This window comes from Otolemur garnettii, unplaced genomic scaffold, assembly GCF_000181295.1.
Source record: "Otolemur garnettii isolate 467f Iridium unplaced genomic scaffold, OtoGar3 scaffold00087, whole genome shotgun sequence".
NCBI lineage: Eukaryota > Metazoa > Chordata > Mammalia > Primates > Galagidae > Otolemur > Otolemur garnettii.
In genome coordinates this window covers 2,335,956-2,341,994 of record NW_003852482.1, presented here as the reverse complement: position 1 = coordinate 2,341,994, position 6,039 = coordinate 2,335,956, and positions in this window count along the sequence as shown.

The following is a 6,039-nucleotide window of genomic DNA, read 5'->3' as shown; positions in this document are numbered from 1 at the left end:
AGATCTGAAGTTCAGACAAGAAACAAATACATTGTTTAGTATAGGTATGGCCCAAATGTTGCACAGGACATATTCATTCTGAACAATGATTCCTCACTTATCTGAAAGTCCATCTAACCTGGCATCCTGTGTCTCTTTTGCTAAATCTGGCAACCTTACCCAGGGACAGTGCAGGTAACTGCACCCCAGTGGAGGCTCTTCCCGGGAGCCGGGCAGGGCTGCAGCTCCTATTTCCAGCTCATTAGCTGGGTCACTCTAGTGCCTGGATGGGTCACCGGTCAGCCCCACCTGCCCTGGTCTGTGACTCAAGTGTATGTCCCAGTGGTGCAGGGTGACTGTGGCTGGGGCTGCGGCTCTTGGACCTTGTCCTCTCACCCAAGACACCAGTGGTGAGGCCTCAGGGTGGTGATGGGTGTGGTAGGGTGAAAAGCCAGAGAACGTGGTCTGCTCACTGTGAAGGGATGGCTCCAGTCCTCCTCAGTGTTGTGGACACCCTCTAGATTTGTGCAGTGCAGCTGAGTTGGGTGGTCCTGGGCAGCTTCTCAGCTTCAATTCCATCTGCCAGGCTCCCACCCGCCACTGTGGCCTGTATGCTCCTGCTGGAGTTTCCTTGGTTACATTTAAGTCAGGAACCCAACTGGAATTTAGCTGTGTTTACGATGGGGCTCTGAGTCACTTTCCATCCCTTGGATGCTTCTACTTGCCTGAGTGTCACTGTGGAACAACCGTCCTCTCTCATGAGTCAGTGTGCACTTTTACACATGCCAGGGTAGAGGCAAGAGCTCCGATCCCACCCCCGCCCCTGCATCAAAGTCTCTACAGGAAAAAGAAGGCACAGCCAGAAGCCAAGTAGGCCCCAGCCAGTCAGTGACTGCTTCGATGTGGTGTCAGCAGCTCTGCTTCTGGCTTTTGTGGAAACAGCCAATTGTTTCCACGGGAGGCTCCTTCCAGATGACCTCCAGGGCCCCTCAGTCTACCTGCTTCTGTGGGCAACAGGCTCAGCCTAGTGGTCCAGGTCCTTGGGTTGTCCCTGACGCTCTGTGAGCTGCCAGGCTCCATACAGCCTGTGCCCCTTGCAGGCCTTGTAAGGGAAGATTCCTTCATTCCTTCAATCATTCATTTATTCACCAAAGACTTGTGGGTACCACCCATGGACCAGGGGCAGAGAGCAGTCCAGAGAAGAGGGACAAAGGGAAAGAATAAATGGGCAGGATCCTGGGGACACTGGCTCCTCCCCCACCCCCATCGGCAGTACAGATTCACATATCCCAGGCCTGGCCCGGAGAACAGGGCCATCAGGGCCACCTGGAGGGGCTCTTCTGCACTTCCTGGGTACTCTGTGTGGCCGCCCAGCGTGACCCTGGCTCTTGGCTCTGACACTGGGAAAGGAGCTCTGCAGAAGAAACTGGGGACAGGACCCAGTAGGGGCCGGGGGTGGGGGTGGGTGGTGGACAGAGCTGTCCCAGAGGAAACAGCGGCTGGCTCTGCGGCCCCTGCGGCCCCTGACAGCCCTGCTCAAGAGCCTCTAGTTTTTCTCATTGACAGTTTAGGGCTGCAGGTACTCAAGGTATTTGGGGCAGGGGTAAAGGGACGAAATGGCCCAGTTGGCAGACCGAAGCCTCCATGGCTTCCCAGCACCCTCCCTCCCTCACCCCGCCCCCTTCTCTCTCCTTATAACTCCAAACTTGGCTGCACAGTGGGGAGGCCCAGGGGAGACTTGTGCCCCCCCACCTGCCCATTGATGGGGGCAGGCCAAAGCTGGGCTGGGGTGGGGGATGCAGTGGTGGGGGGGCTTCATGTGGAGAGGCTCCTTTCACCCTGGTTCCCTTGCTCTGGGACCTTCCCCTGCTGGAGATGAGGAGGAGGACAGAGGAGGCCAGCACGAGTGAGTACAAGACCCTGGATCCTAGGGATGGCCCCTCAGCCAGCAGGTAAGGGAGGGTGATACTGAGGGCTGCAGCTCAGCCCACATGCCTGCACGCCAGCCTGTACCCCTGCCCTGCTCGGCTGGCTTGGGGAGCGGCCAGTGCAGCTGACATAGTTGGGGATGCCAGCTGGGCCAGGGGTCAGGTGGCCTGAGGACTGTAACAGGCTCTGCTGACGAGCCTGGCCAGTCACCAGCAGCTGGAGGCATCACAAGCCTCATCCCCTTTAATCACCAGAGTGCCCCAGGCCACCTTATATCATCCCCTTTGTGCAGAGGGGAAGCTGAGTCCCAGAGACACAGGGCTGTTCTATGGTCATAGGGGCACATGGCAGGGCTGGGCTGCCTAGCTTTGACCTTAGGCACTTCACCTGGCATCAGACACCCCTGGTGATGTCCCCTCTTTTACCCTCAGAGCCTCTGTCTGCCTGACCATCCGAGGTCAGAGTCCCTGTGATGTTAGGAGCAAAAGAGCTGCTTCCGCTTGGACACTTCTTGCCACTAAAACCCCTTTCTTGCCCCCAGCTCCCACTCCCAATATGTGTCACTTAGATACCTGAGTCAGGAGTGTGTGTGGGTTCCAGCTCCTCTGGGTGGGGGAGGCTGCTGCAGAGAGGGCCCCTCGCCCCCTGCCTGGTGCTCCCTCCTCTCTGGGCTGTCTCCTCCTCTGTCTCAAGGTGGCTTGTCCCCAGCCCTCTGTCATTCTTGTCCGCCTTTGTTCTCCCAGCCCAGAAATCCTTGGCAGAAGTGCAATCTCATCGGTATCACACTGCCCCTCACCCCTACCCCAGCCCATGACCCCAGAGCTCTGTTGGCTCCTGAGTCTGGGTCCATGGGTCCCAAGCCACCCTTGCCACCACCACCTCCACCTCACTGGGGAGAATATGGACCTTTCCTGCCCACCACAAAGGCTGGCAATTGGGCCCAGAGGCCTCACTCATCTATTTTTAAGCACAAGCCCATGAAAAATTCACAGGCTGCTTTATTTACAGGTGACAGGTGACAGGGATGGCATTGGGCCCTCAGGATACACCTCCAAGAGGTTTAGAAACACGCAGGCCTACGCATGCTCTGCCTGAGAGTCCCAGACTGCCTGGCCCCACGCAGACCAAACTCCCTGTGCAGCCTGCCCATACAGCCTCCAGCCTGGCCCTAAGCTCCTCCCCAGATGGTGGCCAGCCCTAGGGATGCCAACCCCAAGGGAGCAGGGCTGCTTCTGCAGCTACACCACCCCTAATCCCATGGGCCAGTGGAATTCTCCCTCCCTAGCTTCTGTCCTGTGTCTGTCTTCCTGGGCAGGTTTGCAGGGGGGAGGCTTAGGCAAGGCCATGCTTCCCATAGGCCAGTAGCCTGTTTTCCCTTGGCCACACGAAGCAGGGTGAGTGTCCCCATTTTACAGATGAGGAAACTGAGGCCTGGCACATTGTTTAACTTGGGGTTTGAAGCCAGATGGACTGGACTTCAAAGGCTAGGTGCCCTGCCCGGCCCCTCCCAGCCAGCCCTTCCTGGGCCACACAGCGCTGGCTCTGTTTCCTGAACTCAAGAGCCTGGCTGGTCCTCCAGGCCCAGCCCACCCAAGAGAAACATGAAGATGGAAGCAACCTACCCAGCCTGGTAGAGGAAACCATGGGCACCTCACACTCACCCCGTGGTGTCTCCTCTTCCCTGGGCTGGGGTTCCTGCAGGCCTCAGGGGATAGTGCAGCTCAGGTTTGACTGTGGTACCTGATGTTACAGCCTATCTGGCTGGGTCCCAGCAAATGCCCAGGAGGGCTCTCAGCTGTCCTTGGGCTGGCCACCTGACCACAGACTCCACCACTTGGCCCACCCTCAGCCACCCACCCCTGGTAGCTGGGGGGAACTCCAAGGGTCAGACAGGAGGCCGGCCACCCCAACCCAATAGAACTGGCACTCTCTCTCTCCACACTTTCGGGACAGACACAGCAGGGCCTACACTGGCCCCTGCTTACCTGAGAAACACTAATTTTAGAGCAAATCTCTTGTCTTGGTATCTCTGCTTGCCCAGAAAATTCTCTGGAGCCTTATTTTGAGGGATAGAGTTTTGTTAGCTCCCCAAACGTGGCCTTCTATTAATGCCCTGAATATGTGTGTTCCAACAACATCCCAGGTGTGTGATAAGCCAGCCATTCCCAGCACCCAGCACTCTCTTCCCCTTCCTCATTGGAGGAAAAGCAGACCTTTAGTTTTAATGCTTTTCCGGAAGGAGGATGGAACTGGGGAAGGAGGTGGAATTGGGTCACAGCCTTACCAGTAGGTCACTGGGCAAAACCCCACCTTGTCTGGGAATGCAACAGATGGTCCAGGCCCCTGCCCTGGAGCTGCTCCCACCACCCCAGAGCAGGGGAGCCACCCCATACAGTGACAGGTAGCCTCTTCCACTGGCTAGCTGGCTGTCAACTTTAGGGGCCTCAGTTTTCCATTGGCTCCTATGCAGGGTTTCCGGCACCAACCCTCATGTGCCAGGCATGGTCTTTGCACAGCTCACACAACAGTAAATCAAACTGACAAGCCCAATGCAAAGGGAGATAGCAACCAACACACATACAAAGGAGTTATGGAGTCATGGAGGGTAAAAGACAGCAGGACACCTCAGCCAGGGAAGTGCTCTGGGAGGTAAAGGGCAGAAAGAGGGCCCCAGGGGTTGAAAGGATTGACTTCTATGGTGGGGGTAAGACCCTCACAGGACTGGGGCACACATGGCCTCCAACCGAACGGAATGTGAACCCCCACCCCTCCAAGAGGCCCATCAAGGACCCTTGCTCCCCACCTCCACTGGCCATAGGGCACACCCATGTCTGCCCAGGAAGCTGACAAATCCAGCAGCCAGCCAGCAGTCACCTCTAGGCCTCCCCAGCAGCACAGTGCCTGGCCCCAGGTGGGTAGCTGTGGGCCTGTGTAGTGCCCCGTCCCAAGAGGAAGGAGAAGCAGCTGGTCTGTCTAGGCAGGCACAGCCCAGATGGCGTGGGGCTGGCTGGACCGGCGAGTGCTCTGCCCACCTGTTCTGTAAAATGCCCCCAGGTACACAGCAAGTGGCAGATATTCTGCTTTCATGAAGGACAGAGGACAGGTATTCATGGCTGCTAGGGCCAGAGACCTCCCTTAGGGTCAGAGCTCCCCATTTACCTGCAAAGCAAAGCTTTTGTACTTGTCCTTGAAAATTTAGTACAATTTGCAGTGCGTAGGGGGTTGCGATATTCACTGATGTATTTTAGAAGTTGTACCTGGAACAACAGGGGTCAATAATACACTTCTAATGCCCTTAGGCGTGGTGGGTAGCTGTGGGCATTTCATAAATTACAGCAAACACAAGGGTCCCAGTCCTCTGGGAGAACTGTTGGAATGAGAATGTTTTTAATAATCTCAATCCCTCTCTGAACACATGATGGGGGGCGGGGCAGGAGGCAGGTCTGACAAGTGCCCTTGTCCGAGTGAGTGCCAACTTCACCGTGCTCTGGAAGGCTGACCCACCTGTGGAGCCAATGGGAATACAGTCCCCTGATATCCGACACTGGCTCTGGTGACACACTGCTCCTGGCACCCAGAGCTGGGCACCCCCAGCTCTGCCCAGAAACACACTCCTCTTCCTGATTTTTGCCTCTCCTGCTCCCCCACGTGCCCACCAGGCCCCAAAGCACCTGCTAGGTCTCCTTGCAGTTTTGTGAAGGAACCTGAAAAGCCAGGCCTCCAGTGGCCAGCTAGGTGGCCATTGGTCACTTAGGCAGCTTGAGGGCCAGCTTATATGGTGACCAGAATGGCACAGTGGTCAGCCTTGAGCTGCCTTTTACATGCCCTTGGGGAGCTGTGATTCTGGACTGAGGGGCTTGTGGCCATCTGAGGTTGGCAGGGGGCTGTCTGCAGGTGGGGGACACCAGGTGGGACGAGGAGGCCCAGACCGCGGGCGGCACCAGAGTCGAGGCCGGCAGGGTTGCTTGTGGGCTTTCGGGCTGGCGAGCTGGGAGCACAGCCCAGAGCCTCAGTGCCCCTAGAGGCAGGGATTAGGGGAGAAGTGTCACGGGATGGAGCTGGTGTGGGCGACCCAGGTCGGGGCCGCCAGAGGTGGGGCGTGGCAGGAGGAGGGCGCGGCGTGGCGGCGGG